The 24,866-nt window shown below is 45.5% G+C and overlaps 1 pseudogene; it reads right to left on the reverse strand.

Moving 5' to 3' along the window:
* Nucleotides 1-24,493: 24,493 nt before the first annotated feature.
* LOC136659750 (5S ribosomal RNA) lies at nt 24,494-24,611 on the reverse strand (annotated as a pseudogene).
* Nucleotides 24,612-24,866: the final 255 nt, after the last annotated feature.

The following is a 24,866-nucleotide window of genomic DNA, read 5'->3' on the forward strand; positions in this document are numbered from 1 at the left end:
AATTTCAAGTTAACATTGGGATACTCAAGCATCCCTATTCCCTGGCTGCAACATCACCATCACTAGACCCATAGTCTAGCCGTTCCCAAACTGTTGGGACCCATGAACCTCCCCACACACACACACACACACACTGCAAACAGGTAAGAGGGCCAGGGCAGACGGGCTTTTCCCAGCACATGGAAGCTGTGTGCTGGAAAACCTCCCAATGCACTGAGCGTCCAACTGCTTTTTGAAGCACCATGGCCTCCCTTCTGGGCCACCACCATCCCATAACACCCCAGGACGTCACAATGGACAGTTTAGAAAATACTGTCATAGTTCAAGCCTTATCCTTGCTACATGATTCACAGGCTGTCTGTTTTGCTCGTGGTTCAAGAGACACAGTGTTTAGTCCAGTTAGGAAAATACAATTCAGAGGACACAATTACAAACTGAGATAGGTCTCCATTCGTCTATTCCTATTTGCTTCTGATTGATCCAATTAATTCAGGAGCCAAGAGAGTCGACTTTTTACCTTCCTACTTTGATTTTCTGATTCTGCACTCCTTCTGGTCCTACTTCAGTAGCATTACATAAAAAGAATATAACGTAAGTTGAATAATAAGTGCGTTAAGTTCAAAAGACATTGAACTTTTGAAGGAGGTCTGGTCTAGAGGGTAGAACCTCCATTTGCCTGAAGATAACATCCGAAGGTCACCAGTTTGAGGCCACCGGCACCGTGAATGGCGAGACCTTGAAGCAGCTGACAAGCCAAGCCAAGTTATTCCACCTGCTCTTTGGCCACCCTTCAAGTGAGATATGAAGGAGCTGCTCGTCAGCCTGCGTGGGAGGAAACTGGAGGCCAGAATGTGATACCAGATCATAAACAATCCTTCTGAAATGTTGTGGTTCTTGAAAGACAGAACCTTCTTCAATTGTAAAAATCCCTACGGGGGTTTAGAACAGCCTGCCTATGTAAACCGCCTTGAATTAAAGTCTGAGGAGAAATCTGACAACAAAGAAAGGCGGTATATAAATACCTGTATTATTATTATTATTATTATTATTACATTCCTTGTCATTCCATTCCATTATAATTGAGCCAACCCAACACGTTTTGTTTTATTTTGTTTTCCTAAATTAACTAGCTAATATGCACATGATGCACTTATCTGGCTATTCCTGTCGCATAGGTCTAACATAGAATGTTGACCCCCTACTAACTGGACAAAGAGAGTGGAAGCTCTTCATACTTAGCAGGGTGAGAGCATTGCCTCTATTCACCCCAACATACAGTCCCTCCAGGAGGCCATTGCTGATCTCTCCCTTGTGTCTCTTTGAATTGTGAGCCCTTTTCATTCATTTCCAGCCCAGTCTTATCTGCTGTACTATGATTGGGCCAGCCATTTTCAACCACTGCGCTGTGGCACACTAGTGTGCTGCGAGTGGTCCACAGGTGTGCCACAGGAATTTGGGGGAAGATCATTTGATAGTAGGGCCAATGGGGATGTGTGCCCCCCACTGGCAGCATGGTGTGCCTTGTCAATTGTCAAAAACCTGATGGTGTGCCTTGACCATTTTAGTGCCTTGTCGGTGTACCACGAGATGAAAAAAGTTGAAAATCGCTGAGTTAGGCTATCACAAGAAGTCATAGCACACCACTAGAGGCCATGTTGAAGCTACCACTGCCTGTAACTGCAGTTTGCAGTCCTCTGACACAGCCAGTGACCTGCTCCAGAGCAGGTAAGCTGGCATGGGCAGCAGATCATGGCCAGGGAGGGGTTGGAACTCGGTATTTTGGCGGAGGAATTGGGTGTAGGGAGGGGATGGGAAGGGGTTATCTGGCAGTAATGGCTCACACCAGATCTTATCCCTACTTTTCAAAACATCCCCACCCTTCTGCCCTCCTTGGACATACACCACTAAAATACAGTCAGTTATACAGTCATTATCTGCTAGGGTTAGATTCCTGGGAAACCTAGTGGCTACCAGATTAGCAGACTGAACCTATGGGAAAAGTGGGGTTAGGTTCCAGGAGACCCTCTTCACCATACACTCTATGAACTTTATGAACTTTAATTTTAACCTCAAGTCTATGAAGCTGGGTGATAGGGAGAGCTCATCAACATCTCCAACATCTGATGCTTCCTCCTTTGTGCTGGATATTCCTCAACACATTGAAGATTGTGGTGGTGGCAATTTCTCTGTGCTGGCTGTCCCTCTACTCATTGAAGATTGCTGGCCCAACAATGAGCCCTCAGAGTTCAGCATGGAGTGGAGGTTGTGTCCTCCTCCTCCACCTGTCTCTTGGCCCTTCCCTTGGCTTGTCCCAGCCCCAGAGCAGCCCTTCCAGAGACCTTTCATCATTGCCAGGACTGTGACCTGATCATTGCCAGGACTGTGAAAGTTCAGTTGGAGTCCCCACAATGGTGCCTAAGATGGTGGGGCAAGACTAGAAGTGGGCACAAATGCATCCACTTAGTCTCCAAGGGCCAATATCAATGCCCATTTGATGTAGCTCCCACAGAGTATTCACAGATAAGGAGAACAGAGTCACAGATAATGAGAGGTAGGTGGCAATATGCAGACAAGCAAATTTGCATATAAAGAGAACTGACCATAGGTAGCCGAGGAGACATATTTTTACCTATTGCAGTAGTTCTCAAACTTTTAGCATTGGGACCCACTTTTTAGAATGAGAATCTGTTAGGACCCACCAGAAGAGATGTCATGACAGAAATGACATCAAGCAGGAAAATGTTTAACAATCCTAGGCTGCAATCCTACCCACACGTACATAGGAGTAAGTCCCATTTACTATCATTGGTAAAAGCATATACATAGTAGCCTGTTAAAAGTACAGAGCTATAACATTTTCCTAGATGCAGTCACATACCATGGTAGCAGCAACTCTAATATATGAAAAATAAAATATTGAAAAGAATGGAGACCCACCTGAAATTGACTCGTGACCCACCTAGTGGGTCCTGACCCACAGTTTGAGAAAAACTGACCCATCAGGTGACCCCCCCACCACAGGATGCAGCACAAGCCTTCTGGCACAGCTGCATCAACACTGGTGGAAGGGGAAGTGGGATAGAATTGGGGCCTTTACCCTGTAAATCCGTTTTTATTCTAAATCTAAATCCAGGACGTCCCTAATATGAAATCGGCTTCTTCCGAGTAAACACAAGATGATTACCAAGCAGCCCAAACCGCCACAACAGGGTTCAGAAGTGAAGCAAAGAAAAAAGGCAGACGTGCTGATGTCGAAGACAGAACCTGACAGATGTGCAAAGCAGCAGATCAGAGTGGGATATAAAAGAGTTAAAAGTGGCTGAGAGGCATGATGTGTCACCATCTGATGTGCGCTGAAGCCCGGCAGAAGGGAATAGATACACTGCAATGTGCTCGTGGCTGTAGGCATATCAGAAGATTATAAAAATGCCACGCTGTGATATGTTGCCCTCTTGCCAGAAAGGGTGCCATTAAGATGCTTATTTATAGCTCCATCCAACCAGTGGTGCCGCTCAGAAATGCTACCTGTCTTCTCGTTGGATAAATTAGTTGTGGGTATCCTAGGAGTGCAGCCACCTCTGGCTGCGGAAGGTGGGGAGAGATGAAAGCTACCTAACTGACCTTGTAACATTTTATGTCAAGTGCGAGACACCTTCTTCTTCTCTTCACAGGAAGTGTCAGAAAGACAGGAGGAGATGGAAGAAAAGGCTGATGATTGAATGGTTTGGGGCTAAAACAAGTTTTTAAAAGGAGACACTAACGAAGGCCAAAAATATACATATATATTTCATGCATGTCAATAGTGAGAAGATATAAAAGATCCAGTTTAAAGTTGAGCATGTGGCACTGGAGGGGTTTTAATCTTCCGTCTCCTGCCCTGTCACTCCGCAATGTTTGAACTGCCAGCATCAAGAGTGCGCGGAGAAATGCGCCACCCCCCCTTGCACGTCTGCGCCTCAAAATATTTTTAATAGAAATTGTTTTTTGCCCTAATATTTTTGTGTGAGATACGGAGCTGTGAACTTTAAATTAGCAATAACAGAAATTGACAAGTGCGCCATTACCAGTAAACCACCAAGCCCTGCAGGCTTAATTATGGAGTAAGTAGGGAGATAGACGTTAAAAAAAGAAAAAAAGCCAAAGATTCCCAGTTTTGAAATTTTACCTCGTAGTATAAATAAAAGATTATATCTTCCACTGGTAGCCTACAGATCAAAAGGATGATATTTTATTTTTGAAAAAAGGCAACACTAACTTTCACAATTATTTATCTTTTGCCAGCTCTGGATTACATATGCAGTAAGGGAGATATATGTATTATCCATGTTTGAATTTGCTACATAGGAAGGATGGTGTTTTGTTTTTTGTTTTTTGGTGAAAATACCTGCTCAGCCATGAAGTGGTGACTTTGGGCCAATCATGCTCTCAGCTTCACCTACCTCACAAGGTTGTTGTGAGGATAAAAGGAGGAGAGGAACTATGTACACCACCCTGAGCTCCTTGGAAGAAAGGCAGTATAAAAAGGTGAAAAAAAATTAAGCAGTGGTGGACTTGCTTCTCCCCACTCCTGGGCAAAGGTCCACGAAGCTGCCCCTCATGAGATGCCGTGTCCCGTGTGCAAAGCCGCCCCCCATTCTACCTTCAAAGTGTGATGGAGCTTTGTGTGACTGTAGGACACCATGGTCTTTACACTTCTGGAAAACCAGAACTGCAGTTTCTGACCATGTCTGGAGCCTCAGGGAGGCTTCCTGCGCAGTCCAAGAGGCATACGGACCCAGTGCCTGGGGCATTTGCCCCGTTTGCCCAGCGCTAGGTCAGCTGCTGAAATAAAGGTGTGCTCTGGTTGCCTCTTTTAAAAAAAAAAATGCTTGCAGAGGAAGGCCAAAAGAACCAGCAGTTAGGAAGCCACCAGAGGGATCCAAAGAGCTCCAAAAATATAGAGGAAAATAACAATTGGAGCTGTGTGGGAAAAGATAGAAGACATTTTCAGCCCAATCTGGTCCATTTTCAGCCCAATCTGAGGTAGCATGCAGAGCATTCTGCAGCCAGACATCTCCATTGCAGGTTTCTTCTATTCTTGTTGGGGCACTAGTCAAGTGTCTCTTGGCCCAGGGTTGACGCAGGAGAGCATACAATCCAGGCACAGTTTTAAAGCAGCTTTTTCTTCCTTCCTCCTCCCCCTGAAAAGTCACATGGAGGATAGAATTTTCCAAAGGTGACTATAGCTTATGCTGATGTCCTACTGGTACCCAATGGCCATGGCATGAGCATTAGTATAGTCTGCTGTCCAATTTTAAATAAGCCTGCTTGGACAAACAAAGGAACCTGGCCTCAGGGGTACCTTTGCCAATTTGAGCCCTAGGATGGCTACATCTTGGTGCTTGTACCAGGAGTGGCGGCAGCCATTAACACTCTTACAGGATTCTCCAGCTGTCCACCATCTCGCCCAACTGCATCCCTTAGTCCCCTCTCACCCAAGAATCTGGTAAATAGGTAGACCCAATCAGGAGATCAGAGGGCGTGGGAGGTGCTTGAAACAGGGAGGATGGTGAGTCTCAAATTCTACACATTGAAGGAGTGGGCAAGACCTTCCTGGACCAGCCAGGATGCTTACCACGCACACGCCCACACATGTGCCTGCCAGTGAGATGTGGGGTGGTCATTGGCTGGGGCGGCACTTGCTGTGGTGCCACAAGGCATTCTGGGGTACTACCCAGAAGCTGCAAGCTGCATCTGCCTCTGTTTTGCTCCCACAGCCCGGAATGGCTCCAAAGGAGAGGGGGAGAACCACTTGCATGGCACATTCAGGCACCTGCAAAACTTAGTGCTTTTAGTGCTTAGTGCTTTGCACCCCCTCTAGCTACACCACTAGCCTTAACGTCTATTAATTGTTGTTTTGTTAAATTACTATATTATAAATGCATGTGTGTTTTTTCCCTCTATTCTCTATTTTTTTCTCTATTCTATATTCATATGTTCCCTCTTACATAGTATTCAGGTTTCATGTGTACGCATATCTTCTCCCAGATTTTCAGGCAATCTCCCCTCCATAATCATGGTGTAAACTTAGTGCCTATTATTGCAATCCTATAAGGATACACACACACACACAGAGAGAGAGAGAGAGAGAGAGAATGCCTGCCATTTGTCAGAAGAGTAAAATCTGCACGCAGTGAATTCAGCACCTATTTGATACGTTATTATCTTTCACCATTCTGGTGCCTGACTCAATTAACAGAAACAGGGCTAATTGGAACACAAGTGTGTTTCTTTGTTAATGCATTTGACAGATAGCCCTGGGGAACGCTTGTGCAGTTCATTATACACTTTAGTAATCTTTCCATTTTCTGCCCCAAAATAGAGCCATTGAAACTCCTGTTCTGAGCTCCCATGACTTTTCTACTACATAAATGCAAAAGTGTAGCTATTAATTCTCCCCTACAATCCAGAAAACATAACACAAGTGGACTCCTATGGGTTATGATCAAAAGGTCTATTTAATTCAGCATTTGGGTTTTCAGAATGGCCAAACAGATGGGAAGACCACAAACCCAGCAAGAAGGCATGACGCTTTACCCCACTGTTGCTCCCCCAGCAAATGGTACTGAAGGTATACTGCCCCTGGAATTAGAGGTTCCATGTCCTATCACGAATAATAGCACATTAATAAGTAAAATTTTGAAAGGTTAGAAATCAGAAGACCAAACTCAATCTTTACAGTAAGTCTTCATCAGCTTCTAAAAATACAGATTGTACCTCATTATCCACTGGGGTTCCATTCTGGAACCTCTTATGGATTTAAAAAAAAAATCAGTTGATACCAAATCAGTGAAAAAATAGTTTTAAAGACCCACTTCCAGGTTTCTTACTCCACTACTGTCACCCCAGAATGCATTTGTATAGGCACTATACCACATTCAGCCACTAGATCGTGTGAATAATGGAATCTAATGGAATGAAATTATAATTATTTAACAGCATGAAGGTAGGAAATTGGATTTTGGTACTTTTTTCCCTTGTTAAAAGGCATTTAAAGGTGGACCTCAGTATCAGTGGTAAGTCAAACCAGTGGATTCCAAACCACCTATACCCCCAATAAACATTTTTATCCTACTTTTCTTGTATGATGGAACCAAAGCAGCATCCAATCCATGAACTGGCCAGACCCGAGCTGCAGCCAAACCATGCCAAGGGACCACTGAATCATACACGAATACAATTGAATTCATATCACTGAATACAACGTGACCACTGAAGTTTCCAAGTTATAACAACACTTTGCACTTTATGGCTTGATTTTCAGGTGCAGTGAACTGGAGCAGTGTGATGGGTTGAGAAACTGAAATATGCATGTTTCAGGACTTCTCCGATATTAACTTACTTGGTGGTCTTAAGCAAACTGCTCCTTCTCAGCCTCAGTCTTCTCCATCTGCAATATGGGGATAATAATGCTTCCTAAGTTTACAAGGTTACTGTATAGATTTCATCAAGATCATACCTATGAAGGGCTTTGCTCGTTTAGAACGCGTTAAAGACAGTCACCCAAACCTGTGCCTCTCTCACACTCCACTGTGTCACCTGCACTGGTTTCTTGCATGTTTCAAGGTGTTCGTGATGACCTATAATGTCTTTTATGGCTCTGGACCTAGATGCTTGCAGGAATGTCAGTCCAATCCTATCAGTACCTAACGTTGCCAGAACAAGATTCTGGAAGCACTGGGTGTTTGCCCACTGTTGCAAAAGACACAGCATTCAGAGACACAACAGGCAGATAAGTATATTCCATCTGAGAGTGCCTGAAGGATCCAATCATACCTGATGTAGAGATGCAACAGGATTACCCAGACCCAACTGAGGATGATTAGAAGGACAGACTAGTAAATCAGGCAGAGATTGGCAAGCATCCCCCCCCCTCCCCCTGCAGACAGGTGTTGCAAGTTCACATCATGTCAGTACCTTATTTCTCATGGCACTGAGCTATGTCCTGGCACAGAACTGGGTCTGATTGAAATAAGGGTTCCACCTGTCTACCTGACTGCATCCAGGGAATGATGATACCTGTGATCTGTCAAAAGGCCAAGTATTTCTATTAGCTGTGAAATGTCCACACACTTATGAACACGTTGGGTTGGTCCCTAATTGGCAGTCAATCTTAAAGAATGTCTTTCATTAAAGGATATAATTTGAAGAATGGGGTAATTGACTCACATTTGATTAAGGCAGATTCTATTGGATTAACATGATTAATAGATAAAATTATAATCAAACAGAAAGCAGTACAAAGGGTGACTTAAGTCATGGATGACATTAAGATCCTAAATTTAAAGCAAGATGGATACGACAGGGACGGCCATTATATGGGAGATGGTATGCCTTTAGATTTGGGCTGGAGATGCATTTCAAAGGATAATCCTAAAACATAACCCACTAAAGGTTCGATCTTGTGCCAGCAAAACATTTGATTAAAAACATCTCTATCCTTTTTTTAACTTCAAGAATTTACAATGTGACTTCCAAGAGTAAATCACAATGATCATCATAATCTTAAAAAACAAAAAGGTACGCTCAGTGGTTCTCAAACTTTTTAACACCGGGACCCACTTTTTAAAATGATAATCTGTTGGGAAGTGATGTCATTAACCTGGAAGTGATTCATAGCCAGAAGTGACATCATCAAGCAAGAACATTTTTAAAACCCAGATCTGACAAAATCAAATCAAATTAAGTAAGTAAATTAAAAGTTTACAATAAGTATAAGTTTTTAAATTATTAAAAATAAAGAAGAACCCTCCTAACCTGCCCAAGCAGTTATTCATCTGTTTAAAAAAAAAATCCCCAAGCATCCCAAAGGCTGCAATCCTATCCACACTTACCTGGGAGTAAGCCCCATTGAGTATGATTGTTAAAAGCTTATACTTAGTAGCCTGTTAAAAGTACAGATCTGTAACATTTTCCCAAATGCAGTCACATACCATGGTAGCATCAAGTTGAATATATTAAAAATAAAATATGGATCGAAATGAATGGGGACCCACCTGAAGTTGACTCGCAGCCCATCTAGTGGGTCCTGACTCACAGTTTGAGAAAAACTGAGTATGTTATTACAAAGCAAAGAACTATGGATAAAAACAGCAGGTAATATAGCATGCACTACAATACTATGCAAGCTTACCCAAAAGTCAGTTCCCTTATATTTAACCCATTTCTGCCCAGCCCACAAGTGTACACATTTGATCCCTGTTGCATAGATGAAACATTGGGCAGAAATGACTTAATGGAATTTATTCAAAGGAAAGTCTGCATAGGATTGCAGCTGAAACAATTACAAATATCAAATTCATTGTTTGCTAAAAGTAAACAATATATATTTTTTACTTTTATAAAAAGGTATATAAAAATGTCTTGACCTCATTGCCTGAAACTTAGTAGGGTAGGCTCCAACAGGATCTCCCCGGCAAGAGACTTCCATGGCAAAGTCACAATTACAGGGAAAAGGCCCTGTCTCTGGTCACCATCTGCCTCTGAAGGTTGATGCACACAGTGAACAGATTCTAACAAAGACCTCAGAAAAGAGTTAAGTTTATTTTGAAGCAAGTGCGCCATTCGATCAGGGTTTCTCAAACTGGGGTGTCATGACACCCCAGTCAAGGGCCCTGGACTCTGCCCCCTTAAGGGACAGTGGCAAGGGGGAGGTAGGGGAGATCCTGGGGATTGCATGCTAAGGGGGCCGCACGGTCTGGCATGTACTCACCAGTTCCTGCAGCAGCCTCCTGAGGGTCCGGGAAGCCCTGCAAGACCCTCCGCAGGGCTCCCCAGCCTTCCAAAAGTGAAAGGACAGCAATTGCGCTCCACTTCCGGTTTTGAGGAGGTGGAGTGCGATCGCTGCGCTTTCACTTTTAGAAGGCTAAGGAGCCCTGCAGATGATAGCGCAGGGCTCTCCGCACCCCCCGGGAGGCTGCTGCAGGGACTGGTGAGTACATACCAGCTCCTGCGGCCCCCTTAGCCTCCCCCCCCCCCGCTCCCGCAAGAACTTACTGCGGTTCAAACTCTCCTAGAGAGTTTGAGAAACCCTGCATGAGATAATGGTGTGTTCAAATACATCTTCTGGCTGTGCCAACATAACTCGACAATTGATGTTTTATACACAGGAAAACCCATCTCAGGCATCGTCTGTATCACTAGCCAAAACTATTAGGCAGAAGAGGATAAATGCCAAGGGTAGAAACTGGTGATGGTAGCTGTGAGGAAAGGAGTGGAAATTGAAATTACTCACCCACTAACAGCAATTTGGCCATCACTCATCTAAGTTGGCGAAGAATTTAGGGGTTGTAATGCTTGTCTTTCATTGGAAGCAAGCATTTATGAGCCCACCACATTTGATTTCTGAAGTGTGCTCTGACAATGATTGGCAACCATGTTACCAAAAGGGCTGTTTTGTTTAGGGGAATTATTACACTGCCCTTATTGGAACCTTAGGATTGTAGGCTGGATAACAAGACGGCGTAATGCAGAGAAATTCCCTTTTGCTTAAAGAGGAGACTGAGAGAAAGATAACTTTAAATAAAAGATTATAGTTTTATTACAAAAGCACAAAGGTAAACATAATGCACACGGAGAAATGTTGTTTCTTGGTTCTAATACTTGAATCCAATGTACCTAGCCTTCAGGGTGGTTGCATGTGAAGAGTATTTGGTGCATCCGAGGAAATTAGAAAAAGGAAAGGTTGTAGGGAAGGATTTTAGGGGTCCCTGATCTGCCAACCCCAGCTGCTAACTAAAGAAGGGGAAAGAAGTGGAGAAAAAGGGGGGGAAGAAGGGAAAGAGTTCCAGGCGCAAGATAGTTACCTGTCCTGTAGAGCAGTTGGGGGGGGGCTGTGAAGAGGACCCTCTGACACAACACAGATGTGTTGGTCCTTGGAGAGAGAGAGAGCATGTGAGAGGAAGCCCTCACTTAAAAGGGGTTGGGAGACTGTGCTGAGCTGGATGGTAGCTTGATTACTACCACACAGCAGGGTGCTTGGAGTATATAAAACATTGAAAGAGGATCAGGATGTCAGTTATCAGCAAAATTCAATGGGGGTCTATGGCTGGGTTCCTAGATGGGGGAACTTAAACAATACAATGAATCAGCAACACAAGAAGGCAGTTCAAGTTTGCATACAGTACTTAGACTGTGATTGGGTTAAAACAACACAATGAATACAGTAATGTAGGAGACACTTAAACAGTTGTTTAAGACACCAGACTTCCTCCCATAATGTGTGACCATGGGGGGGGGGTGTAACCATGAGCTTGTGGCTTGACCAGAGTTCTGGAAATGTGACCTGTGTGCTGGGAGAACAGTTTAGCCTGCATGATATTTTAGTCCATAGTAACATAACCAGATATCACAACTAAAAGGCAAAAGGGGATTTTCACATAACAACCACACTGGGGAAGATGTGGGTTTTGGGGAGAACACTAGTCTCCCTGTAGAGACTAGTCTCTGTGGAGTCCTTGCTCTCTATGTATCTTCTTTCTTTTCCCTAAACCTTTGGCTACTTGGGATTTCATTATGCAAGGGCTAGTGTCTTTCAGCTCTGTTGTTGGCATCCTTCAGTCTCGGAAGACTATGGTATCGCGCTCTGAATAGCATTTCCAGAACAGTGTCCTCTCCAGTGCGCAAAACCTGGGTAAGGTAGATATGGATAGACTGTTACCCATGCAGCAAATCCCCCCTCTCCACGTCGCTGAAATGGTCCAATGGAAAGGCAGAAGCCAGTACGGTTGGTTCCAGCGGCATCGCAGGAGTTGCCAGAACGTGACTGTGTTCAGCTACGAACTGCCTCAGGGACTCCGGCTCCGGATTTTGCCTCGAGGTTGACTCCTGAAGCCTTTTCCATAACTGGATGTAGCCACAAGGCAGTGGAGGTTTGGGATCGGAGTTTTCCTTCTCTCAGATGAGCTGCCTTCCCAGGTTAACAGGTCCCATCTACCTGGAAAAAATCACCCAAGAACGTCACAGAAGCCTACACAGTTGTTTAATGCACACAATTAATGACTCTCCAGTGGCATGGCAGCGCAGCATGGGACGCAGGCCCTACCCATTGCATATGAAGGGTTCAGGGTCTTCTTGAACATACCAGTGGAATTACCCAATGAGCAGCCCAATCCAACCTAAGTTCCCCCAAGCCAATGCAGCGGTGCGAGCAGAAGCTACACTGCATCCCATCAAGGAATTTAGCAAGCAAGCAGTCTTCTCAGGGTAAGGGAACAAGCCCCAGCTGCCACTATGGGTCAATTTGGACCTGCACCAACAATATCACAAGTCCAAGTTGACTTGACATCGCAAGCCCACTGATCCTACCCCCTCCTGGGCCCAATCCACCCACCCACCCCGTTGCTGCCCCCTGCCCAGTTACACCCCTTCCTGCCCTCCCCTGCCCTGATTCACTTCCTGTGCCACTCACTGTTACGTGAAAAGCCCCTTTTTCCTTAGTTGTGATTTTATATCTGGTTATGTTAGTAAAACATCATGCAGGGCACCCTTCTCCCAGCACACTTTTCCAAAAACTCTGGTCAAGCTACAAGCTCATGGATTACACAACCTCCACTTCCATGTGGTCACTGCATTCCTTGTATTGTTTAACCCAATCACTGTTTATGCAAAAGTATCTCCTAATCCAATCACTGTTATGCAATCACATTAAACCTCAACACACAGGTCACAATCAAGTCAAGTCACCTCCACTTCCCTGTGGTTATATGCATCTTAAATCCACCTCCCTGATCATACATTATAGGAAGAAGTCTGGCATAGTATCTCCTATTCATTGTATTGTCTTAACTCAATCACTGCTTAAGTACCGTATGCAAAATTGAACTGTCTTCCCGGATTGCCTGAGTTCCCCCACCTAGGAAGCCAGCCATTGCTGATAACTGACTTCCTGATCCTTTCATTGTTTTACATATTCCAAGTACCCCACTGTGTGTAGTAAGCAAGCACATCCAGGTCAACTCTAGGTCGCATCCAGGTCAGCTCCAGTTCAGCAAAAACCCTTTTTAAGAGAGAGGCTGGCACATGCTCGCTCTCTCTGACTCTCCCCCCCCCAAGGCAGAAGGTCCTCCTTCCAGAACTCTTCCCCCCCCTCCCATCCAACTGCTCTGCAAGAAAGGTAACTATCTGCGTCTGGAAGCTTTTCCCTTCTCCGCCCCCTTTTTTCTCCCCTTCTCTCCCCATCTTTAGTCAGCAACTGGGTTTGGCAGATCAGGGAACCCCTAAACTCCTTCCCTACAACCTATCCTTTTCTAATTTCCTGCACCAAATACTTTTCACATGCAACCACCATAAAGCTAGGTACACTAGATGCAAGTACTAGGACCAAGACACATCATTTTTCCATGTGTATTATGTTTACCTGTGTGCTTTTGTAATAAAAATCTAATCTTTTATTACAAGTTATCTTTCTCTCAGTCTCCTCCTTAAGCTAAAAGGGAATTTCTCTGCATTACGCTGTTTTGTTATCCAGCCTATGGTCCTGAAGTTTCCAATAAGGGCAGTGAAATTATTCCCCTATATAAAACAGCCCTTTTGGTAACATCACTTGCGCCAGTGTGTGTACCTCCGGCTGCTGGTGTCAATGAGAAGGCCCTGCCGGTGCTGCTTGAGTGCCATCACAAAGTGCTTTACAGCATTATTGGGGGGTGGGATTGGGTCAAAACTCTCAGGATGGGGTAAGCAGCATTTTTTTTCATGCCCGCCTAATCAAAACACCACACAGAGAACCCCCAAGTGCTTTAAGTGCCTGATTATTCCTTCTATCTGTTGCTGGATGAACGTATTCCAGTCACTCCATCAGACGTCATTCCGTCAGCTGGGTTTGTGCAACTGGAGGGAGGAAAAATCCATTATGGGGTACAAGCCATGATGTTTATGCACAACCTCCTGATTTTAGAAATGGGTTATGTCAGAATGCCAGACGCAAGGGAGGGCACCAGGATGAGGTCTCTTGTTATCTGGTGTGCTCCCTGGGGCATTTGGTGGGCCGCTGTGAGATACAGGAAGCTGGACTAGATGGGCCTATGGCCTGATCCAGTGGGGCTGTTCTTATGTTCTTAACTACAATTCCCAGAATGCCTTGCAGGTCTTCTTGTTATCTGGTGTGCTCCCTGGGGCATTTGGTGGGGCCGCTGTGAGATACAGGAAGCTGGACTAGATGGGCTTATGGCCTGATCCAGTGGGGCTGTTCTTATGTTCTTATGTTCTTAACTAAATAGCTATACACCAGATTTTTCTTTCTTTCTTTCTTTCTTTCTTTCTTTCTTTCTTTCTTCCCCCTCGCAGTCAGATGGGCAGCCTCACAAAACTGTTGCTTTGTCTTGGTCTCTAATTGAGACACTACCATGGTTGGGAAAGCTCGGGAGTATAACGGGTTGTCAGCTCAGGCCACAGAGTGGACCAATTTAATGCTTGCTGCGGGGGGCTCAGATTTCAGCAGCCTTTGATCACGTCTTTTTAGGTCAGTAACATTTAGAGGTGGAGGGGAGGGGAAAGTGTATAATTAAGAGGAAAAACCGCACACAGTTGGTGTCTAATTTGGAAAACAGAGATGAGATTGTCACACAGCAGCTCAGCTCTTCAAATGAAAAGGTCTTAAGATTCGGGGACAGCTAGATTAATATTGATCTCATGTTACCGTTTGCACTGCTGAATGTGCAAACATCAGCCGTCTTTCTCAGCCCCCTGGATGTCATGTCCCTAGTCTAACAGCAGTTCAGATGCTGAGCCCAAGATCATGAAGCCACTACATTCCAGGGGAAGGGGTAGCTCAGTCCAAAAGAGGGGCAGGTTAAGTATTTGATAGTCAGAGGTTCTGTGTGAAAATGTGAATTTCCTCCAAGCCCTATCTCTGCTTTGCTCAAAAACCCAGCAGCCCAGGTTTGTAGTCTGTTGAGCCTTGCCCCCTTGAAAAGGTGGAGGCCCTGGGAGGGCTGAAACTTCTGCCATACCAGCTGTGGACAGAAAAGTCTTCAGAGTACAGGTTTACTGGGCTTCTCAATGAAGAGCCCAGGTCTACCCATCCAGTAGACCTGGTCTCCTGGTTAACCAAGTGTCCATCTTTTGTTCTCTATAAATCAAGGTCTACCTGGTGGGTAGATCTGGGCTCCACCTCAGGAAGTACACCTGAGCTCTGGAGACTTTTCCGGTCACAGTTGGTGCAGAAGGAGGTCCATGGGGGTGACACCATGAGTTACTGCACAGGCCGTAACCCAATCCTAACCCACACTGGAATGGGGAGGTTGGCTGGTTGGCTGGCCTGCTCCATATCCAGAGCAAGATTGGGGTCGATTGCAGCTCAGCCCAGAGCAACGGGAATTCCATCCCCTTACCCCAGGTAAAGTCACAGCAGCAAAATTATCCATTCAAAGCCCTGGAAACTAAAATCATCTTCACCCAGTGCTGAAAAAAAACAATAAGGTCAGTGCTAGTTGAGTGTCCCTGTGGGCAGCATTCCACAACAGGGTGACACCACCAAGAAGGACCTGTCTCTGGTCACCACCCACCATACCTCTGAAGGCAACACAATCTGGAGGAGGGCCTCTGACAAAATTCAGATTCTTCTGAGAGCAGCCTGCCCTTCAGAGATCTCTTATACAAGAGAGAAACATGTGCTGATCTTAACAAGCCTCCCCATCGTCTCACTCTAAGCGTTTTCTGGCCTTTATGTCTTCAGAGTGGTTATCTTGAGAATGAATTATTAATAAAACCGGGAAGCCTGTCACTCCAGCAAAACTTCTCCATGCCCAGTGTTTGCCAAGGACAAGTAGGCATTTCATGGCTAATTAAAGTTTCCTCTCGTCGAAATGCTGGTGCTGCAGGCAAGCCCCACAGTTGGAGATGGCATCTGATAGATGAGATGACAGGCCTTTGGCGGACCAAATAACAGCACTGCAGACTTCTCTGAGAATGTATTCCCTGGTGTGCCCCAATCTCATTTTACAAAATATCTCCCTTTCAACAACAGCAGAAATAAGCCCGGTAATTGATGCGTGAGTATTGTGCAATTATCGAGTCAGTTACCATTGACTTCCACACAGAGAATATGATCCCTAGCTGAACGGTTCTCTCCTCACGGTTCAAATTCTTTCGGGTTGTAGCTTGCATCCACCAAGCTTTTGTGTATCCAATACAAGCCTGTCCACGCACTTATGACTTAGCTGAAGTCCTGCTACTCATCAAATATTACCCTGCACATGCCCAGTCTCGTCTGATTTTGGAAGCTAAGCAGGGTCAGGCCTGGTTAGTACTTGGATGGGAGACTGCCTGGGAATACTGGGTGCTGTAGGCTTATACCGTAGTCTTTCGAGACTGAAGGTTGCCAACCAACCATTTTTTTGCTCCTCGTCTCACCACAATCAGAGATGCTGCTGGTTTGGTATGCAGCCAGGATAGAGTCTTTTCAGTGGGGGCACCCAGGCCACAGGAACTCCCAGCCTCAAAAGATCTGGCTGGCTGGATCCCTCCCTTCCTACCTTTAATTGTCAATAGAAGACAATATTCCTTCAATACAGTTTTCAGTAGGTTTCCTTGGAGAACGTATCATCTCTTCTTGATTTATTTATTGCTGCCGTGGTATGGGTTTTTTTCTGTTCTTATGATGTGTTGGTTTGATTGATTGTAGTTTCATAATGGCTGCTAGCTGGCTCCCCTTGGGGAATGGAAAGACAGGTACAAATATTTTAATTTTTAAAAATAGTGTTAATAAAATTTTAATAAATGCAAAATAAAGTGATACTACCTGATGATACTGCTAACAAGAAAAAGAGGCTAATGTGATTTTAGGCTCACTTAGCATCAATATTCCCTCTAAGGCAGCATTTCTCAAACTGTGGGTCAGGACCCACTAGGTGGGTCCTGTGTTCCAGCAGTGCAAGGCCCCTTGCAGTGGCACGAAAGCTGGGCTGCCATTGCGCTTTGGGGTTGCAAATGGGCAGAGGCGCAGTGCACATGCTAACAGTTCCTAGATGCTCTCCACCACTTTTGGTAAGTGAGCGTTGTGGTGTGTCGTGGGGGGCTGGTGGAGGACTGGGAGGGTTTTGGGGTGGAGGGGGCAGAGGGTGGTTTGGGCAAGGTGGGTGGTGGATCCCGAGTTAAGGGAGCAGGAGGGCAGAGAAGGTTTAGGGGAGGGAGGGGCTGGATCCCAGCAGCAGTGCACACCAGGATCCTATCACCTCTTTTTGAGCCTGCTCTGCCCCTTTTCTCTCCTCTGATGGGCACCAGTTATATAACTGGAAGTCTTCAAGTAGAGACTGGAGATTGGGGGTGCTCCAGTTCTGGATTCCCTGCATAAAGCAAGGAGTTTGACTAACTGGCCCCCTCCGATGCTTCTATCTGAATGTGGATGACTTCTGCACTCCATCACTGTCACTGGGACATACATTTCCCTTCCCATTTTCAGAGCAGTCTTGACCACTGAGCTGCACTGGGCCATGCCAGGTGAGGTAGGAGACAGTCGCATAAAGGATATCATACACTGAACCTGTTTCAGTAAATATTTCTTATTGCTCCTGGAAATTCGAAAGCAACAAGCAGGAGAGAGGAGCTCTATCTCTTTAAATGTGAGTCTTCCAAAACAATTATAATTTGTAATACTTTTCCTATCTAATGTTCCTTAGGAAAGACATGCATATTGCCTTAAGCTAGGAGCTCAACTTGGCTTTTAAATGCAAATATTTTAACAAGTATAACACACAGAAGCATGAACTATCAATTATTCCTAGTAGGCATATGTAAAACATCTTGTTTATCACCAAAAAAAAAAACCCTTCCCAAATTAAGCCAAAAAAAATTAAGATTGAATTGAGAATTTAAATGTTGCTTTCGCTTTCTCTTCTTACTATATTCTAATGATCCTTTAGTAGTTTTTCTGTCCCAGTGATTCTAATTCAGTTTTCCAATGTGAAATGTTCCATGGGCTGTGAACTGGAATGTGGGCAGTGGCATCACTAGGATTCGCGTCACTCCATGCGGGAGGCCTGTGCATTAACCCATGCAGCGGGCGGGGCAGCACCCCAGGTGGTGGGTGTGGTAATGTACCAACGCCCTGCCCCCACTGGTTTTTTGGCTGTACCTTTTGACAGAACAAAGATATGTCAATGTGGTTTGCTTCATTGCCTTCTGCATGAAAATACGCATTGATTGATATATAACATGATGGCATTATTCCTCCAAACTCTGAAGACTTGTAGAGTCTCTCTCACACACACAAACACCCCGTGTCAACTTATTAACAGTATTGCAACAGTTCTCAAACTTTTAGCACCTGGACCCACTTTTTAGAGTGACAATCTTTCCAGGATCCATTGGAAGTGATGTCATGGCCAGAAGTGACATCATCAAGCAAGTTAAAATAAATAATTATAAATAATTAAATTAAAAGAAAAGAAATAATTAAATAAGGGGGAGCCAGTCCTGTTCCACCAAGTGAATTTTGTCTGTAGCCTGCCTACACTAACACCCCCCAAAAAGAATCAGAGAGATTTTCAGCCCTCCCCAGTGCCCAGATTAAAGTTCTTCTATTTCAAGCATATCAAGATAAAGACCCACCTGGTTTTACAAGTGCAAAATAGAAAGCTTTCCCCTTAACAGTTGAAGCCTCTTTTTTTTGTCCTTTTTAATGGCGGGGAGGCTGCTTTCTGGAGCATTTGTTGCACTCCAGTTCCATTGGATCAGGACCATTCTTGTGTCCTCACATTCCCCTTTGCCTGGCCTGATCACAAGCCAAGGCATGACTGCCTACTCCCGAGTAAACATGATCGTGTGGCTTAGTTTCGCTTTCCATAGGGCTCAATCCACTCGCAGCTGGGAGGGAGGGACCTCCTTCTCAGGTGTTTCTTGGGGGCTGCATTCATTGGATAGGGACCATTCTGGTGTTGTTGGATTCCTCTCAGCCTGCCCTTTCCGACGCACTTAAGGCAAGTTTGCCTACTCACGAGTAAATGCGCGATACAGCTTGGTTTGACTTTTCATAGGGCTCCATGCATTTTTTGTTCTCCAGTTTTTTGGCCATAACATTTGATGGAAAGGAGCTATTTCACTCTGTTTTTTTGCATTGCATTCCACTGGAAATTCTGCATCCAACAGTGCATATATGCATGATGGGGTTGCTCCTAAAACTGCGATTTTAGCGCATCATCCCCCAGTGAGCATCACCCCCCTTGCGTGTCACCTGGTGCAGCCCACCACCCCCTGCACCCCCTAGTGACGCCACTGTGTGGGGGTCTTGTTTTGGGACTGCCCCCTTGAGAATCTTGCCAGGGTACGTACCAAAGAGGCATGAGATATGTAGGATCTGCAGCACAAATTCAAGATCTCATACCCTGGGCACATTTTGGCTTTCTAAAAATGTTTGTTTTCATTATTATTTTTAAATCCCACACCCAAGCTTCTAGTCCTTATGGTTATGGGGGGGGGGGGAACCACCAAAGCATCTGGGCAGTAGTTACAAGATCTCAGAAGTCCATGCTAAGGCAAGAAGCACCAAGGCCAGCCTAAAACCCCTCGGTGTCATAAGTGGCATGAGAAATACTGCCACACCTTATCCTGCAGCACAACTGTTTCCCCTCCCATTACTACTAGTACTACTCGTCCTGCTCTTTAGAGTCAAAGTGTGCAATCCTAACCCCTGACCATAAGCTCTGACATAAGGGCAATGCAGCTCCAAGGTAAGGGAACAAACATTCCCTGACTTTGAGGAGGCCTCTGTGAGTGACACCCAACTGCAGGATGCAGCACATGTCCCATTGGTACCACTATGCCAGTGCTGGAAAGCACTAACATAAGGGGTTAGGATTGCGCCCAAAAAGGAAGAAAACAGGGTGAAAGAGGAAGTGTGGAGGAGAGGAGAGTGGTGGGCTAGAGCATCACAGACAGTCTCTCTTCCCCCACTGTTTTCTTGGTAGCATGCAAAGGAGTGGCACAGAAAAACAGAGGTGGGCAGAAGCTCACTTCAGCTGACCTCATAGGTGTCCCTGCCCCACTAGTAGCCAAGAAATATGACTTTGATATCCAGCATCATTCTCATATAGCAACTCCCAGCTTAACGTCTACTGGCTTAATTTAGGATGCCCCCTGAGATGTGCCTACACAGAGTATCTAGAGTACATAGAGTATCAGAGAGGAATCATTTTTAATGATTCAGAGAGAGAGAGAGAGAGAGAGAGAGAGAGAGAGAGAGAGAGAGAGATGATGGTAGGATAAGTGTGCAGCAGACCCTAGAAAGTGAAAGAAGACTCTGTCAAACCACGTGCAAGACTGTAGAAAAGCAATTCGGCCAAAGTTCTGAACACATCCTTGCTCTTTCTTAGACCAGTGTTTCCCTCAGGTGGGTCATGACCTGATTTTTGGAGGGTCCGCATAAGGGTGATGAAAACATCAGATAAGTAATTGCCTCAAGTCCTGAAGCTATTCTAAATTCAGATAGCTGCTAATCGTCCTGCAAGGAGCTCAGTTTCTGCAGTTTTGCAAGCATGTGTAAATACAGGGAGATATTGTTTGAAGGTCTTTATTCTGGTTATTATTACTAGAAAATAAATATTATTTCTTTCTAGCTCTCCTTTTTTACAGTCTGGTGAATCTAGGTGGGTTCTGATAGAGTGTTGTTTTAAAAAGTGGGCCCTGGTGTTCAATAGTTTGGGAACCACTATAACCCCTGCTCACATCCTCTCTCTCTCTCTCTCTCTCTCTCTCTCTCTCTCTCTCTCTCTCTCTCTCTCTCTCTTTCTCTTGTCTGATCTCAGAAGCTAAGCAGGGTCAGGCCTGGTTAGTACTTGGATGGGAGACCGCATGGGAATACCGGGTGCTGTAGGCTTATACCATAGTCTTTCGAGACTGAAGGTTGCCAACCAAAAAAGTCCCTCTCTCTCTCTCTCTCTCTCTCTCTCTCTGCATGCATGCATGCATGCATGCCTCTCTTAGATCTAAGATGTTGCTCTGTGGTGGCTCCAATCCTTGCCAGAGGGTAGATCCCAGATGATGCTGAGGGACTCCTGCACAATACCACAACCATCAGCTTGTGGTGTCCTACAGTAGTGGTTCCCAAACGTTTTAGCACCAGGACCGACTTTTTAAAACAACACTCTATCTATCAGGACCCACCTAGGTTCACCAAACTGCAAAAAAGGAGATCTAGAAAAATTTTCATTCATTCATTCATTTATAAGCAACAATAACCAGAAAAAGACCCACAAACTTTCTCTTTCTCTTACATGCTTGCAAACTGCAGAAACTCAGAGCCCAATCCTGAGCTCAACATGCCAGCTCAACGCCACACACACGGTCACAAACATGCATGGTCGCAAACATGCATAAACATGCGGACCACCAAGCAGTAGAGTGGTAGGTGGCAGCATGGGGGAGGCAGGGAGGACGAGTTCTGGGGAGGGGGGAAGTGGAGGGAGGGCGGGGAGGGAGCAGGGTGAGAGGGAGGTGGGTGGAGCTTTGCCTGACATGGAGGCTCTTGATTCTACGGCGACCTTCGGGTCACCGTAGAATTGAGTAGCCCCACTGCACGGCTATTCACTTTACCTGGGCGAAGGGGATGAAAGTCCCCTTCTCCTGAGTGCCGGCGGTGGCTGTCTGGAGCATGCTGGATGCAGCAGCAGCCATTTTCGGTGCAGCTGCAGCCCCTCATGCTGGGCAGTTCAGGATTGGGCTGCCCACTCCTTGCAGAGCAGTCAGAAGCTAACTTGCAAACTGCAGGAGCTGAGCTCTTTCCAGGGTAATTAGCAGCTACAGCATGTGATTTTGGAATAGCCTCAGGGCTTGAGGCAATTAGTTATCTGATTGTTCCTTCACCCTTTGGTGACCAGCCAAAAATCAGGTCACGACCCACCCACTAGTGGGCCCTGACCCACAGTTTGGGAACCACTATCCTACAGTGTTCTGTTTTGTCCCTCATGTTGTTTAACACCTACATGAAGTGAGTGGAGGGGGACATCATCCAAGGGCTTGGCATGGGGTGTCACATCAGTGTGAAATATATATCTCTGAAATAATTCACATTTGGCACTGACAAGCAAAAGCACCTGCATTCTGAAACTATTTCTCTCTTTTTGAAATCAAAAAGTAACTCAGAAACAGGACAAGTGCAACATAAAGGGGCCGCATGCACTTACGCAGCCCTTTACCTTGCAAGCCATTTGAAATGGATGAAGAGGCTCCGAGGTTTTCAACAGTGTCACTGTTGCTCCTAACTGGGTGGCTTTACCGTAACGGCGACAATTCTGTCTGTTAAACAATTGTTAAATGAAGTCGCAGTATTTTTAAGAGGTCTAATTTCCACATCATTTGTTTTATTTCTTGTTCCATCCGTTCATGGCGGTTCTTGTATGTTTAATTTTCCTACTAAATGTGAGCTGCGTGAGATGCACGCACTGGACTCTCATCTCACTTCTCCAGCAGGACAACTCTTACATCTCAGGTCATTTTGAACCAAAGTGTCTTGCTCTCTGTAAGGTGTGAGTTCACAGTTGTAATATCAGAACCAGCCCTTAGCTGTCAAAGCTGAATTTCTCTTCAATGAAGATGAGAAATGTATTCATATTTTAAGAGACCTCCTCGTTCTTCTGAGATGTTTTTCATCTCCGCTTTGCCACAACACGTCTTCTTGTCTGTAGAAACTTATTCCATCTCAACCGTTTTCCAGTTAGTTTTTGCATTTATTTATTTTATTTATTCATCACATTTTTATACTGCCCTTCCTGCAAAGAGCTCAGAGTGGTGTACCCAGCTGCTCCCCTCCTTTTTCCCTCACAACAACCCTGTGAGGTTGGTGAAGCTGAGGGAAAGTGACTGGCCCAAGGTCACCCAGGAAGCTTTGTGGCTGAGGGGGGATTTGAACCTGGATCTTCCAGGTCTGAGTCCACCTCCCAAACTGCTACACCACCCTTGCAAACCCTCATCAAGTCTCTGACCAGCTAATTGTAACATACAGGTCACGTGACCCAGGGCCAGCCCATGCATGAGGAAAACTGAGTTGGTCACGTTAAGCAACGGATTGGCAAAGGGTTCCCGCTGTTAGTCTCTGGCTGCCCACTCCTAATGCCACTTCTCTTCCTGGTCCCTGGCTTTGAAAACAAAAGGAAGATGAGGACGAGTGGTGGAGATGTCTGACATCCAACAAGGTAAGAGGGTGGCACTCTGTGTATGACCTTGGGTACCAGGCAGCCTTGGGTCAGCCCTGATCTGGCCTCCATTGGCAACTAACCATTGTTCTCCCTCAATCAGATGACAATAAAGCACATCCCATGCAGTGCTGGTGCCGGGTTGTGAGAGGCCCCGGGGCAAAATCTTGCACTGGGGTACCCTCCCTGATCCCTTATGCTACCACTACATTCCCAACAGGCCATCACACTGTAGTGTGACCAATAGAAAGCACACCAAACAGGTCAACAGTGACAGAAATGGGCTTGATTATCAGTGGGACTCATTTTGCCTACAGCAACAAGCAAAATTCCCAATGGTTTTTTTTCCAGAGTACACCCCATGGTTGCCATTCACTCCTATGGGAAAAGATAAAACATTGCATTTGAGGATATTGCTGCAGTCAGGGCCAACCTGTCTATCCATCAGATCAGGGGTGTCCAAAGTTTTTGGCAGGAGGGCCACATTGTCTCTCTGACACTATGTCGGGGCCGGGGGAAAAAAGAATTAATTTACATTTAAAATTTGAATAAATTTACATAAGTTTACCTAAATGAATATATTAAAGATGAACTTATATGAATGAATGAAGGTCTTGCAATAGCTCAAGGCCTATAAAAGGCCTTGCACAAAGCGAGGCTGGCCTTTCCTTTGCTGTTGCTACTGCATCACAAACGTGAAACAACAAGCAGTGGAGGAAGCCCTCATCCCACAGCTCACACGAGAGTTCAAACAGTCGCCCTCATGCTGAGAGCAGTTGTGTGCTGCCAGAGTGGGCTTCAACAAGTCTCCTGTGGGCCAGAGGCTCATTGGAGACTAGGGGCTCCCTGAGGGCCGCATTGAGAGGCCTCGAGGGCCGCAAGTGGCCCCAGGGCCGGGGTTTGGGCACCCCTGCATCAGATAGAGGCATTTGCCTCAGGTGGTAGATCTGCAGACAGCACAGGTGCCAGTGCACTCTGTGTCTGTCTCCTCCAATGCTGTTGCTGCCTCCCCCACCCCATGCTTACGAGGGGAACAGAGAGGAAGAGGAAATGGAACAGAGAAAAGCGGCAACCATCTCTAGAGGTTTTGATGCGAATTCCTGAGAGTTGCCTTAAGGGTGTTGGAAAAGTTTAAAAAACATTAAATGCATCAGCAAGAGTTTAGGGTGTTTGCCCAAGGGGTTAACCACCAAAGAGAAACTAGGTTACTACAATGCAACAGGCTCCGTGGGCAACCAGGGGGTTACTACAGCTGTGTGCTAGAGCCTAGACCTCCATCAGCTGGCTGGTTGGCTGGTTGGCAACCTTCAGTCTCGAAAGACTATGGTATAAGCCTACAGCACCCAGTATTCCCAGGCGGTCTCCCATCCAAGTACTAACCAGGCCTGACCCTGCTTAGCTTCCAAGATCAGATGAGATTAGGCATGTGCAAGGTAACAGGATCTCAGCAAATGCCTAATTTAAAAAGGATCATGGCTGCCATCAGGGAATCTGAAGCCTATTCTCGCTCCTGCCCTCGCCACAGCATCAAACAATAAAATGCTTCAGTCCCCCAGTATTATGATGGAATTATTGTTTTGCAAACAGAGCAAATTAAAACCAACACTTTTTTTTTTAATCAGAGGAAAGTCATTAGCGCCAATCAGCACCTTCCTTTGGTTTTTTCCTTACCTGACCTTGAGCATTCCTCTGATGGTTTTTTGC

The sequence above is a fragment of the Tiliqua scincoides genome, chromosome 8 (assembly GCF_035046505.1).
Source record: "Tiliqua scincoides isolate rTilSci1 chromosome 8, rTilSci1.hap2, whole genome shotgun sequence".
In the NCBI taxonomy this organism is placed as follows: Eukaryota; Metazoa; Chordata; class Lepidosauria; order Squamata; family Scincidae; genus Tiliqua; species Tiliqua scincoides.